Source organism: Balaenoptera musculus, chromosome 2, assembly GCF_009873245.2.
Source record: "Balaenoptera musculus isolate JJ_BM4_2016_0621 chromosome 2, mBalMus1.pri.v3, whole genome shotgun sequence".
Lineage (NCBI taxonomy): Eukaryota > Metazoa > Chordata > Mammalia > Artiodactyla > Balaenopteridae > Balaenoptera > Balaenoptera musculus.
In genome coordinates, this window is record NC_045786.1 from 603,293 (window position 1) to 618,425 (window position 15,133).

Genomic DNA, 15,133 nt, shown 5'->3' on the forward strand with positions numbered 1-15,133 from the left:
CATCTTGAGATTCATCCATATTGTTGCATGTCTCATTACCTTATTCTTTTTTATTGTGGAGTTCTATTCCATTGAATGGAGAAACCATAATTTGCTTATCCTTTTTGCCTGTTGATAGGCGTCTAGGTTATTTCCAGTTTGGGGCTATTTCAAATCATGCTGACATGGACATTTGTGTACAAGTTTTTATGTGAACTTATGCTCTTGTTTTTCTTTGGTGACTATCTAGGAGCAGAAGAGCTGCGTTGTGTGACAGAAGTATGTTTAACTTAAGAAACTGCAAACTCGTTTTCCAAAGTGGCTGCACCATTTTTTCCTTCTCTCCAGCAATGTGTGAGAGTCCCAGCTGCTCCACATCCTTGCCATCACTTGGGATGGTCAGTCTTTTTCATTTCAGCCAAGCTAAAGGCTGAATAATGGTGTCTCATTATGGTTTCAACTTGCATTTCCCTGTTGACTAATGACATTGAGCATATTTTTATACACTTATTGGCTATATATATATATGTATATATATATATATATATATACACACACGTTTCCTTTTGTGAGGTATCTGTTCAAATCTTTTGCCCATTTTTTATTATTGAGTTGTAGACACTGAGGGGATGTAAGCAAGAGACTGCCATAATCAAATCTGTGTTTTAGAAAAATCACTCAAGCAGGAAATATTGAGGATGAGTCACACCAGGACCAGACTGCAGAAGAGAGGCCAGTGGGGTTACTGGAATAGGTCCAGCAAGAGATGCTAAGACAGTGGCATTGGGTTAAGGAGAGACATCTCTGAGGTAGAACTGAGAAGTGCTCGTGACCATTTTTGCACACGAAAGTTAATCAAGGAAATCAAATTCAGTTGGAAATGAGGGTCCAGAATTCAAGAAAAAAAGTACCTATATAACACTCACTATGTTATAGTTCTGGGTATCATCACAGGTATTAGCTCAGTGAAATAGTTATTTACACCTAAATTTGTCTGCTTCCTGCCTCCTCATCTCTGCAGGATGACCAAAGAAAAGGTTTAGTTATACTGGGTTCCTCTCCCCCTCATAACAATCCTAGTCAGGTGGGCACTATTATTATTAACCCACATTTTACAGATGAGGAGACCGAGACACAGAGTGAATAGGTATTATGCCTGAACATATGAACAACCAGTGTGATTAAATGTACAGAAGACAGTATGGTTTAAAAGTTAAATGCATAGAAGACAGTATGGTTTAAAGGCTAGCAAAATGTGGTTTAGGCAGCAGGCAACTCAGACTTTAAAAGCTCTATCTACCATATACTGGCTGCATAACCTTGGGCAAGTTTCTTAGACTATGTACAACTCCTTTTCAGATTGTTGTGAACAGTGAATGAGGATACATGTTAGAAGTTCCTAGAACAAAATATGTGCCCAACATGCTTTCCAGTAGATGCAGCCACGGGGAAGAATGAGATTGTCCAGGGAAAAGAACAAAGATGGGGAAAGATGGAAACTGAAGAAGCACCACCTTGGTGGACAGAGTGTGAGGAATAAAGAAAAGGGAACTGGGAGAACACATGTTCATAATACATCTGGACTCCACAGTAGGACACAGATTAACCTCCTAGCTTTCTAACGAGGGCAAACAGGTGCATATCTCGTACACTAGATTCTATGTCAAGACACACTTTCTACAAAATAAAGAACTTCTGGAATATGTTGTAACGAAAGTTGAGGTGTGATATTTGTGAGGTATCCATTCATTTTTTTTTTTTTTTTTTTTTAATTTTTTTTATAGCTACTTTTATTTTATTTATTTATTTTATTTTTATTTTTGGCTATGCTGGGTCTTCGGTTCGTGCGAGGGCTTTCTCTAGTTGCGGCAAGTGGGGGCCACTCTTCATCGCGGTGCGGGGACCGCTCTTCATCGCGGTGCGTGGGCCTTTCACTATCGCGGCCCCTCCCGTTGCGGGGCACAGGCTCCAGACGCGCAGGCTCAGTAGTTGTGGCTCACGGGCCCAGCTGCTCCGCGGCATGTGGGATCTTCCCAGACCAGGGCTCGAACCCGTGTCCCCTGCATTAGCAGGCAGATTCTCAACCACTGCGCCACCAGGGAAGCCCTCCATTCATTTTTTAAAAAATTGAACTACAAAAGCACGACGTGCTAAATAAAAAACAATTCAAATAATATAAAAAGGTATGTACTAAAAAGTGAGACTTCTCAGTACCGCCACTCTCCCCAGGTAGACCACATTAACAGTTGGTTTGGCACCTTCATACCATTTTTTATATACCTTTACATACAAGAATGTAACATCCTTTCAGGTCAATATATACACATTATTAATATGTACGTTATAATAAAATAATACAGAAAGAACCACCTCATATTTTACAACAGTAGCATAGTGGTCAAAACTATATTTTACAATTGTGTATCATTCTCTCACTGCTAATAGTAAGACTGATTATAATTTTTCCAAAATAAATTCTACTGCATTTGACATTCCTGTACAAATATATGAGTTTGCAAATGAAACTGTTTGGTCTAGGGCCACGTGTATTTTAAATTTTAAGGGGACTGCAAAATTGCCCTGCAAAAATGTTTTAGCAACTTGAAGCCCACCACTATAAAATAATAGCTAATATCTATTGAACATTAACCAGATACAAATACTGTACTGGGGGCTTTATGTAAAACATCTCAATAAACCCTACTGTGTTGTCCTGTTACTATTACTTCTGCTTTATAGATAAGGAAATGAAGGTGCAGGGAGGATGAGTAATTTGAATGTGGTAACATAGCTAAGAAGTGATATAGGAGTGATTTAAATCCAAATACTTTAAATGTATTATTGTCTGTAAGTTTTGCTGATTCTTTTACCTACCACTCTTGGTTTTATTCATAACTTCCTCTTTCATAAATTCATTTTCATTGCTGGAGTACATCTTTGAGTCTTTTCTTCCAGGAAGAATATAAGGGTCGCAAAACTGGCTACATCCTTGTACGCCTAAGTGAGTCTGTTTTATTGCCACTCTTGAATGATAGTCTAGCTGGTTATAGAATTCTAGACTTATACTCATTTCCCCACAGTACTTGCTGTGCCTTTGTTATCTAATATCCTATTGCACATGAGACATTGAATGCCCACCAGGTTTTTCATTTCCTTCTGGGTAATCTCTCTCTCTCTCTTTCCCCCACTCTATCATGCTATGGGACTCTTTCTATTGCTGAGGTTCACAAACTTATGAAAGGAGTACTTAGAACTTTAAAGTGATTCTATCTTCAATTTAGGTAAATATATTGTTTATTTCATGTTTTTAGCTTAATTTTCTCCTAATGAGAAATTGTACTACATGGCTACTGGATCTCCTGGATCTACTTTCTTTTTTTTTTAATTAAAATATAGTTGATTTACAACATCATATTAGTTTCAGGTGTACAACATAGCAGCTCAACATTTTTATAGCTATGCTCCATTTAAAGTCACTACAAAATAATGGTTATATTTCCCTGTTCTGTACAATACAACCCTGTAGCCTATCCACTTTGTACATAGCAGTTTGTACCTTTCAATCCCCTACCCCCCTCCTGCCTCTCACCCCCTCCATCTCCCCACTAGTAACAACCAGCCTGTTCTCTATACCTGTGAGTTTACTTCTGTTTTGCTGTGGTCATTCATTTGTTTTATTTTTTAGATTCCACATACAAGTGATAACATACAGTATTTGACTTTCTCTTTCTGACTTATTTCACTAAGTGTAATACCCTCTAGGTCCATCCATGTTGTTACCAATGGAAGAATTTCATTCTTTTTATTTATCTGTTGATGGTCATGAAGGTTGCTTCCATATCTTGGTTATTGTAAATAATGCTGCTATGAAAATTGGGGTGCATATATTTTTTTGAATTAGTGTTTTCATTTTCTTTGGATATATACCTAAGAGTACAATTGCTGGATCACATGGTAGTTCTATTTTCAGTTTTTTGAATTTCTATACTGTTTTCCATAGTGGCTACTACACTAACTTACATTCCCACCAACTGTGTACTAGGGTTCCCTTTTCTCCATATTCTCGCCAACATTTGTTATTTGTGTTCTTTTTGATGACAACTATTCTGACAGATGTTGAGATGATATCTAATTGTGATTTTGATTTGCCTTTCTCCGATGATTAGCAATGTTGAGCATCTTTTCATATGCCTGTTGGCCGTCTGTATATCTTCTTTGTAAGACTGTCTATTCAGCTCTTCTGTCCATCTTTTCATTGGGTTGTTTTTTTGATATTGAGTTTTATGAGCTGTTTATATATTTTGGATATTAACCCCTTATCAGTCATATCATTTGCAAATATTTTTTCTCATTCAGTAGGTTGTCTATTTGTTTTGTTGATAACTTCCTTTGCTGTGCAGAAGCTTTTAAGTTTAATTAGGTCCTATTTGTTTATTTTTGCTTTTGTTTCTTTTACCTTAGGAGACAGATCCAAAAAAATATTGCTATGATTTATGTTATACAGTGTCTCCCTATGTTTTCTTGCAGGAGTTTTAGGGTTTCAGGTCTTACATTTAGGTCTTTAATCCATTTTGAGTTTGTTTTTGTATATGGTGTGAGGAAATGTTCTAATTTCACTCTTTTACATGTAGCTGTCCAGTTTTCCCAGTACTGCTTATTGGAGAGACTGTCTTTTCTCCATTATATATCTCCTTTGTTGTGGATTAGTTGACTGTAAGTGCATAGGTTTATTTCTGGGCTCTCTATTCTGTTCCATTGATCTATGTGCCCATTTTTGTGCTAGTACCATGCTGTTTTGATTACTGTAGCTTTGTGGTATAGTCAGAGAGCATGACACCTGAAGCTTTGTTATTTTTTCTGAAGATTGTTTTGACTCGTTGGGGTTTTTTCTGGTTCCATAAAAGTTTTAGAATTATTTGTTCTAGTTCTAGTGAAAAATGTAATGGGTATTTTGATAGGGTTTGTATAAATTTGTAGACTGCTTTGGGTAATATGGACATTTTAACTATATTAATTCTTCCAATCCATGAACACAGGATATCTTTCCATTTCTTTGTATTATCTTCAGTTTCCTTCATCAATGGTTTATAATTTTCAGAGTATAGGTCTTTCACCTCTTTGGTTAAGATTATTTCTAGATACTTTATTCTTTTTGATGCAATATTAAATGGGACTTTTCTTGTTTTCTTTTTCTGGTAGTTAATTATTAGTGTATAGAAAATAGCATATGTCTATATATTAAACTTGTAATCTGCAACTTTATTGAATTCATTGATTAGTTCTAATATTTTTTTGGTGGAGACTTTAGGGTTTTCTATGTATAGTATCATGTCATCTGCAAATAGTGATGGTTTTACATCTTCCCTTCTAATTTGGATGTCTTTTATTTCTTTTTCTTGTCTGATGCCCATGGCTAGGACTTGCAGTACTATGTTAAATAAAAGTGGTGAGAGTGGGCATCCTTGTCTTGTTCCTGATCTTAGAGGAAATGCTTTCAAGTTTTCACCATTGAGTATGATGTTAGCAATGGGCTTGCCATATATGGCCTTTATTCTGTTGGGTTATGTTCCTCTATACTCACTTTCTTGAGAGTTTTAATCATAAATGGATGTTGAATTTTGTCAAAAGCTTTTACTGCATCAATTAAGATGAATATATGATTTTATTCTTCACTTTGTTAATGAGGTGTATCACATTGATTGATTTGCAGATATTGAACTATCCTTGCATGTCTGAATAAATCCCATTCAATCATGGTGTATGATCCTTTTTATATATTGTTGAATTTGTTTTGCTAATATTTTCTTGAGGAATTTTTGTATGTATATTTATTAGAGATACTGGCCTGTAATAATTTTCTTTAATCTTTCTTTTTTCTTTCTTTCATGTCTTTGTCTGGTTTTGGTATCAGGGTAATGGTGGCCTTGTAGAATAAATTAGGGAGTGTTCTGCTCTATTTTTTTGGAATAGTTTCAGAAGGATAGGTATTAGTTGTTTATATGTTTGGTCAAATTTTCCTGTGAAGCCATCTGGTCCTGGACTTTTGTTCGCTGGGAGGTTTTTTTTAATACAAATTCAATTTCACTACTAGTGATCAGTCTGTTCAGATTGTCTTTTTTCCTTATTCAGTTTGGGAGGTTGTATGTTTCTAGGAATTTGTCCATTTCTTCTAGGTTGTCCAATTTTTTTCGCATATAACTGTTCATAGTATTCTTATGCTTTTTTTGAATCTTTGTGGTATCAGTTGTTATTTCTCTTCTTTCATTTCTTATTTGTTTGGGTCCTCTCTCTTTTTTTCTTGATGAGCATGGCTAAAGTCTTATCAATTTTATTTTTTCAAAAAAACCAGCTCTTGATTTTATTGATTTTTTATTGTATTTTTGTTGCTGTTGTTCTCTATTTTTAAATTTCCTCTCTGATATTTATTATTTCCTTCCTTCTGCTGACTTTGAGCTTTGCTTGTTCTTTTTCTACTTCCTTTAACTGGTAGATTAGGTTATTTGAGATTTTTCTTATTTCTTGGTGTTGGCTTGTGTGACTATAAACTTCCCTCTTAGAACTGCTTTTGCTGCATCCCATAGATTTTGGAGTATTGGGTTTCCATTTTCATTTGTCTCAAGGTATTTCCTGATTTTCTGCTTTCTCTCTTCATTGACCCGTTGGTATTTTAGTAGCATGTTGTTTAGTCTCCACATGTTTGTGTTTTTCTCATTTTTCTTTCTGTAGTTGATTTCTAGTTTCATACCACTGAGGTTGGAAAAAATGCTTGATGTAATTTCTATCTTCTTAAATTTGTTGAGACTTATTTTATGGCCTAGCAGGTGGTCTATCCTGGAGAACTTTCTATGTGCACTTGAAAAGAATGTGTAATCTGCTGTTTTGGGATGAGATGTCCTGTAGATATCTATAAAGTCCAACTGGTCTATTGTGTCATTTAAGACAAATTTTGCCTTATTGATTTTCTGTCTGGATGATCTGTCCACTGATGTAAGTGGGGTGTTACAGTCCCCTACTATTATTGTTTTATTGTCAATTTCTCCCTTTATGTCTGTTAATATTTTCTTTATGTATTTAGGTACTCCTGTATTGGGTGCATATATGTTAATGACTGTGATATTGTTTTTTTGTATTGATACTTTTATAATTATATAGTGCCCTTCTTTGGCTTTTGTTAGAGACTTTGTTTTGAGATCTATTTTGTATAACAGGAGTATTGCTATCCCTGCTTTCCTTCTGTTTCCGTTTCCATGAAATATCTTTTTCCTTCCCCTCACTTTCAGTGTGCGTGTGTCTTTAGCTCTGAAGTGAGACTTTTGTAAGCAGTATATGGGTCTTTTTTTAATCCAATCTGCCACCCTATGTCTTTTAACTGGAGCATTTTAATTGATACTTAAAGTGATTATTGATAAGTATGTACTTATTCCCATTTTGTTGTTTTCTGGTTGCTTTTGTAGTTCTCTGTTCTTTTTGTTTCTTCCCTCATGGTTTGATGATTTTCTTTAGTGGCATGCTTGTGTTCCTTTTTTCCCCTAGTTTTTGTGTATCTATTATGGGTTTTTGATTTGTGGTTACCAAGGAGTTCATATATGTTGACTGTAACTATATCTACTTATTTTAAACTGGTAGTCACTTAAGTTCAAACACATTCTAAAAGATCTTCATTTTTTACTCCCCTTTCCCACATTTTGTGTATTTGATGTCATATTTTACATCTTCATGTTTATCCCTTCACTATTTATTGTAGTTTTAGATGATTTTACACTTTTTTCTTTTAATCTTCGTACTAGCTTATTTAAGTGGTTGATTCTTTGCCTTTACTCCTGGGATTTTTCCTTTTCTATAGATACTTACTTCTTCTTGTAACCTTTTCTTTTCTACACAGAGAAGAACCTTTAACATTTCTTTTAGGATATGTTTACTATTTATGAACTCTTTTAGTTTTTGCTTGTCTGAGAAATTCTTTTTCTCTCCTATTCTAAGTGATTACCTTGCTCTGTAGGGTATCCTAGGTTGCAGGTTTTTCCCTTACAGCACTTTAAATATATCTTGCCACTCCCTTCTGGCCTGCCAAGTTTCTGCAGAAAAAGCTGATAGCCTATGGGGGTTCCCTTGTATATAACTCTTTGTTTTTCTCTTGGTGATTTTAGAATCTCTCTTTAACTTTTGCCACTTTACTTATGACATGTCTTGGTGTGAATGTGTTTGCAGTCACCTTGTTTGGTACCCTCTGTGCTTCCTGTACCTGGATATCTGTTTCCTTCTTCAGGTTTGGGACGTTTTCAACCTAATTTCATCAAATACATTTTTGACCCCTTTCTCTCTCTCTTCTCCTTCTGGGACCCCTATAATGTGAATGTTGGTACACTTGATGGTGTCCCGGAGGTCCCTTAAACTGTTCTATTTTTTTAAAATTTGTTTTTCTTTTTGCTGTTCTGATTGGATAATTTCCATTACTTTGTCTTCCAGATCACTTGTGCATTCTTCTCTATCACCTAGTCTCCTGTTAATTCCTTCTAGTGTGTTTTTCATTTGTTATTATATTCTTCATTTATGACTGGTTCTTTTTTACACTTTCTAGCTCCTTGTTAAAGTTCTCATTGTGTTCATCTATTCTTTTCCTTAATTTAGTTAGCATTCTTACTGCTAATGCTTTGAACTCTTTATCTGGTAAATTTTATTTCTGTTTCAGTCGGTTTTTTTTCAGGGGTTTTCTCTTGTTCTTTCAACTGAAACAAATTCCTCTGTCTTCTCATTTTGCTCATCTTTCTCTGTGTCTATGAATTTAGGTGAAATAGTTACCTATTCCAGCCTTGAAGGGATGTCCCCATATGGGAGCATCCCTGTACAGTTGTATATGCCCTGTAGCTTTGGCAGGAGAGCTGGATCTGATGTGAGCACCAGTCATGCTTCCTCCAGGGTGTGCTGGCACCTGTCACCTTGGTAAGAGTTGGGACTGGAGATGGACAGGCTAGAGCCATGGCCAGGCATTTGTGCCAGGGCTTCTCCTCTGGTTAGTAGCCAACATCACTCTATTGCAGGGTTGTTCAGGTCCCAAGTTGCTGAAACAGAAGTCCTGAGGCTCAGGTCCGAGCTGACTCCGTTCTGTCAAGTGTGTATCCTCCTGTCTCCTAGCACCAGCACCCTCGCCCTAGAGGGGAGCAGCACTGGGGCAAGAGGGGCTGGAGTGGGTGCCTGGTGTGGAGCAGGGTATGGACTGTGGCAGTCCTGGCCCCAGCGTCCTGGACCTCTCTGTAAGCACCAGTAATGGCTGTCCCTGCCCCAGTCAGAGGCCATTCCAGGTCCAAGCCAGTTCTGTCCCTCACAACTGAGCACTCCTCTCCTCCATGGCTGCTGTCATCCTAGTGTGGAGCTGTGTCACAGAACAAATGGGGCCTGAGTGGGCACTTGGCTCAGGCTGGGGCATGCTGCAGGGTGGTTGGGGGAAACCGGCCAGAGTCCCGTGCAGTTTCAATCTGCTTTCTCCGCTTTGTTTCAGGAGTAAGCAAGTCTGTGCACTCTCCTCACAAGCGGAGTCTAGGTTTCTTACAGCCCTCCTGTTAGTCCCACTGATTTTCAAACCAGCTAAGGTGACTCGTCTTTTCAGTGTCAGACCCCAGGGCTGGGGTGCAGCATATGTGGCTCAAAGCCCTCGTTCCCCAGGGGGAATCTTTCTTTGCCCATGTAATCCCCCTCCTCTTCTGGGTTCCCTTCCAGGGGCACAAGTTCCAATCTGATCGCTTTTCTTTCCTTCCTACCCAATTCCGTGTGGATCTTTCTTACAGCCTTGGTTGCACAGGAGTCTTTCTGCCAGCCTCTAGTTAGTTTTCAGTGAGAATTGCACCACATGTAACTGCATTTTGATGTGTTCATGGGGAGAGGTTAGCTCTGTGTCCTCCTACTCTGCCATCTTGATCTCCTCCCTTTGGATTTACTTGCCATGTCTCACAATTTTTCTCAACTTTCATCCTTATGCTATTAAAATTATGTTCTGGGAGAGTCTGTGATCTTTCAATTTAGTATTTGGGTCTGCAGTAATGTCTACTCTCATATAATCTCATTATATGTTTTTGGAAAATATTATCAACTTTAAAGCTATTTTCTTCTGCAGCAGTATCCCCAAGGATAGTACCTGATGCTCAGTCACATATTAATCATATCAAAGCATAATATTAAAACAGGATGAGCAGTACAGCTCAAAGGGTGCAAAGTAGATGGGATTTGAATAGCCATCCGTCTGAAGCAGCAAGAATCACTCCTATCATACTCAGTGGTCTCTTCCTATAAGAGAGATTTTTGTGACGTCCCTTTTGCTATCTTGAAATGAAATCCATAGATACAGGGTAGTCTACACAGTTAAAAAGAAACCCCAGGGACTTCCCTGGTGGTCCAGTGGTTGAGAATCCACACTTCCACTGCAGGGGGCACGGGTTCGATCCCTGGTTGAGGAACTAAGATCCCGCCTGCCACGCGGTGCAGCAAAATAAAATAAAATGAAATAATAAAATGGAACCCCATTGTAATATAAGGGAGAAGGAAAAGGAGAGCAATGGAAAGTAAAATAGCTCACATTGTGAGATGTAAATGCTCAAGCAGCAGTTCCCCAAAGACAGCAGTGATCACGTGCATGGGGTAGGTTCACACATCGTGGCATGGGTGTGTCCTGACATGCAATGTTGGAGACTGACAGCATGAGTGGTATTGCCATTAGTGACATGATGTTCCAAAATAGTGAAAAACTCTTGGTAAAGTTCTGAAAAAATGAAATACTATCTTCCTTTGATTTACATGGTAGCGCATTCCTGGAAAAGTCAGTGTATATTACAACCTAGCCAAAATACCACTCATGTTATTCTTTCCTGAGTTGCTTGAGCTAGTGTTTATTTTTATTTTTTTTTTCCCTTCGAAAAGCTTTTAAGGCAACAAGTTTTCCTGAGCTCAGTTTTTTAGTCCTAGTCCATAGATTCTGAGAGTTACACTGTTATTTTCTGAATAATCTACAATTTTATTTTTAGTTAGTCCATGATCAGAATACTTTTTTTAAATTTTGAGTTTTTCTAAGAGGTCTTTTTTTGGTGTCTACTTGTTATTCATTTTTACTTCTATTGGACTGTGGTCACTAGATGTAATTTGAAGTATTTAAATATTTTGGAATTTAATGAGGTTTTTCTTGTAGCTTACTTGAGGACTGGGTTTTATAAATGCTCAGTGTGGCTCTTGAATAGAAGGTGTAATCTCAGTTTGCAGGAAAAAGCATTCTTTCCATGGCTATGAGATTGGCTGAGGAGTTGTGATATATGGACCTTCTATAACTGTTTTCTTCAAGGTCTAAGAGAAGTATTTTAAAGATTATCAAATAACATGGTTTTATTGACTGCACTTCTCAAGGTTTTACCCTGTGTCTTCGATGCTCTTCCTTTTGTGGCTTATACCGCTGATTACTAAAGAATGACTTTTGGACCCAACTGATAAACACTGAACTCAATTTTGATATTATAATTGTGCCTTCTGTTTTCTTATTTTCTTGCTTTCTTTTTGTTTACATCTGCCTGGCTTATTTTTGTCAATCCTCTTACTTTAAATCTTTCTCTTCTTGAAGAATATGGTTGATGTCCATTTTTGATGTAGTTGAAAAATGGTCTCAATACGTGAGTTCACAGCATTTAAATCTGTAATAAGAGACTCATTTGGCCTTGTTTCTGTCATCTCATTTAATGGAGTCTCTTTCTGATTCCTCTTTGTATTTACTTTCAATTCCACAGATGATTGCCTTCAAATACTTTTTAAAAATTTAACTAATATTTAAGCACGTTTATATTTCTTTCTTCTTTCTTTCATTCTCAGTTGTTTTGGTATCTTCTAGATTCCTAAGAGCAATGTATTTCCCTAAGTTATTACTTCATGCTATATAGCTCTTCATTGACATGTACAATAATTACATTTTGTAGCCATTGTTATTTAAACATACTGCTCTTTAGGTCTTTTCTCCGTTTAACTGGAGCCAGTGATCACAAACAGCCCACCTACTGCTAACTAGCAGAGTGCCAGGCACAGAGCAGGGGCCCAATGAATGGAGCCTTTAGGTATTACTAATGCCCAGGTCAGATTAAACAGTTAAAGAGGTATTACTTTGTCCAAAATGGTAGACTCACAACCATGATAAATTTGGAAACCCAAAAACATATGAACAACTTTCCCCAAACTTAAATTTTATCCATATTGTGGAGGAAAAAAACGTGGAACCCATGAAAAATAAAATTTAAATGGGATCTCTTGCTTTAGTTTTCGCTACAAGTTCCAGAATGTTTTAAAGCTCAGTGCATCATTGCAGGGCACGTGACACCTTTGGAAAGTGAACGTAGATACTGGGAGTGGCCTAGGTTGTCATGGATACTGCTTTCCATTAGGAATGCTTCCAGCAGCAAGTAAACAACAGCTTTTATATTAACACTTTTTCATAGAACATCTTTTTCAGTTTTATTGATATAATTAATATTGTGTAAGTTTAAGGTGTATAGTGTGATGATTTGATGCATGCATATGTGATGAAATGATTACCACAGTAAGGTTATTTAACACTTCCATCACCTCACATAATTACCTTGTGTGTGTGTGTGTGTCTGTTGATAACTCTTTTAGCTACTTTCAAGCATGTTACACAGTGTTGTTAACTAAAGTCACCATGCTGTACATCACATCCTCAGAACTTATTCATCTCATAACTGGAAGCTTGTACCTTTTGACCAACCTCCCCCTTTTCCCTCCAACCCCTGGTAACTACCATTCTATTTTCTATTTCTGAGTTCAGCTTTTGTAGATGCCATATATAAGTAATAACATATAGTTATTTGTCTTTCTCTGACTTATTTTAGTTAGAATAATGCCCTCAAGATACATCCATGTTGTCACAAAAGGCAGAATTTCCTTATTTTTAACTGTTGAATAATCTGTGTGTGTGTGTGTGTGCGCATCCCCCCATTCTTCATTCATCTGTTGAGGGACACTTGCTGTTTCCTTGTCTCAGCTGTTGTGAATAATGTTGCAATGAACGTGGAATGTGGGAGTGCAGATCTCTTTTCAAAATAGTGATTTCATTTTCTTCAGATATGTACCCAGAAGTGGAATTGCTGGGTCATATGGTAGTTCTATTTTTAGTTTTTTGAGGAACTGCCATACTGTTTTCCATAGCGGCTGCCCCAATTTACATTCTCACCAACAGAGCGTAAAAGAACATTGTTTTTTCAGTAATTAGAGGAAGGAGGTCCCAGGATTTTTTTCAGCAGCTCAGTGATGTTATGGATTTAGGATCTTTTCCTTTTTCTACTCATTCATCTATAGATTGGCCTTAGTCATCCATTGGTTTAGGGTTAGGGTTATGGCTGTCATCTTTGCAAGCACCTCAACATAACTGAAGCATCTCAAACAGGAAGCATGGGGGCAGGAGCATAAAAGGTTTTCACCTCATGCAGTTGTTTACGTCAGGGAAACAACTCTTACTCACAGCTCCTACGACAGACATTACCTCAGATTGGGTGGCATGACCAACTCAGACCCATCCTTGGGAAGAGGGGACTGTCATGACTCATTAGACCAATCGTGATTCATCACTAAGGACTGGTACTCAAACAGACAAAATAGAAATATTGCACATTATGCTAAGTGTTTTGTATGTTTTTGATAATAGCCACTGTTTGAAGATCAGCCCACTATACAGGCATAGATAAATCAAGTTATATCTGACTAAAGCAACAATGTTCTGAGAAAACTCTTTGTAAACTGCTGTGCATCAAAAGGATGAACAATCACTCCCCTAATGACCAAATCTCACCTGTTTCCAGAACTGGCTCAAGTTCTGGCACCACCAGGAAGCACGACGCAGTGAAATAGTGTGGAACTGGAGGAAGCCTGACCACTGTTCAAGCCCCGATTCCTTACTCGTCACCTGTTACCTTGGGCCAGGTACGGAAGCCAGCACCTTGGTTTTCTCAACTGTAAAATGTGAAGCTACCACTCCCATACAAGGCAGCGGTAAGGATTCAATGAAATCGTAGGCATATCATACAGATGTCTGATGTTAATAAGGACAGTTTGGTCTGAGGGTGAGTAGGCCCACCTAGGTGTATGTGAACAAGACAGCTGTTACAAAAGTAAAAACATTCCCTGCCCTGCAGAAGCCGAAGCGTAAGTGAGCACGCGTTTGGAAAGGAACTGCGGCAGCAGAAGAAGGGCTGGGATACAATCAAGGGGCATTTCTTTCAGCTGGTATCAGTTATATTCCATACTAGTGGTTGCAAACAGAAGTTGGTTCACTTTCCTGTTGAGAATCACCCAGTGAATTCTGGATGTATCATTTGGAAGTAATGGTATTTTTATAAAACAATAAAGCTGGTCACAGAAATTATTTAGGAAGCTTCCTGTAAATTTACTAACAGGAGAACTGTTTGTGTGGAGTAATTAAGAATAGTTATGCAGCTACTTTTAAACCGTGTGATGTGAGAGTGAGCGTTGTGAAGTGAGCTTACCATCAGGGAGCACCTCTAGCCCAGGCTTTGTTCCAAGCACGTTACACGGATCGATTCTTTCACTTCATGTCCACAACAATCCCGTGAGGTAAGCACTCTTATTATCTCCATTATTTTCTGGTGAGAAAACGACAGTGAGATTAAATGAGGTTATAAAACTCGTAATAGGCAGAATCTGAACTCAACAACCCAGCTCCAGATCCCCCGCCCCTAACTGCTACATCCTACAGCCTCTCAGTGGAAGCAGAGCTGGGCTAACTTGTTCAGCTGCTTAGCAAGGCCAGTGCCACTTAGCCTCTCTGTATAAGCAGGTGGCAGTTTGTCCTCACATGCAGAGCTGGAAAAGTCTACTTTGCCTACCTGGAACAGGGGCAGAGGATGTGAGTGACGCTTGATGCCTGATGGAAAGAGGCGGGGCGGGGTGTCCCCATCATGGACGGGCTGGGACCGACCATCCCATTCTTTGCTCCACAGCTTTAAATGGCTGGACCGTGTGGGTAAGAGCGAGGCTAGTGAAGTCCACCTCTCCAACAACCTGGATGAAACCGATTAATGTTTGAAACAAATATGAAATTTAATTTTAGACAGAGCCAGTTCAAATATATCACTTGGTGTCATTAAAAAAACAATTTTTT

At 38.0% G+C, this 15,133-nt stretch overlaps 1 protein-coding gene across 3 annotated transcripts in view; it reads right to left on the reverse strand.

Annotated features, from left to right (window-relative positions):
- The window catches only part of ODAD2 (outer dynein arm docking complex subunit 2), a 243,943-nt gene extending 228,819 nt beyond the window's left edge, over positions 1-15,124 (reverse strand). For all 3 annotated transcript variants that reach the window (XM_036841365.1, XM_036841363.1, XM_036841362.1), the window contains exons 1-2: positions 14,859-15,124; positions 14,499-14,615 (exon numbers count right to left, since the gene is read on the reverse strand). The gene's annotated coding sequence lies outside the window, so the exon portion shown is untranslated. The remainder of the gene's footprint in view (positions 1-14,498; positions 14,616-14,858) is intronic.
- Positions 15,125-15,133: the final 9 nt, after the last annotated feature.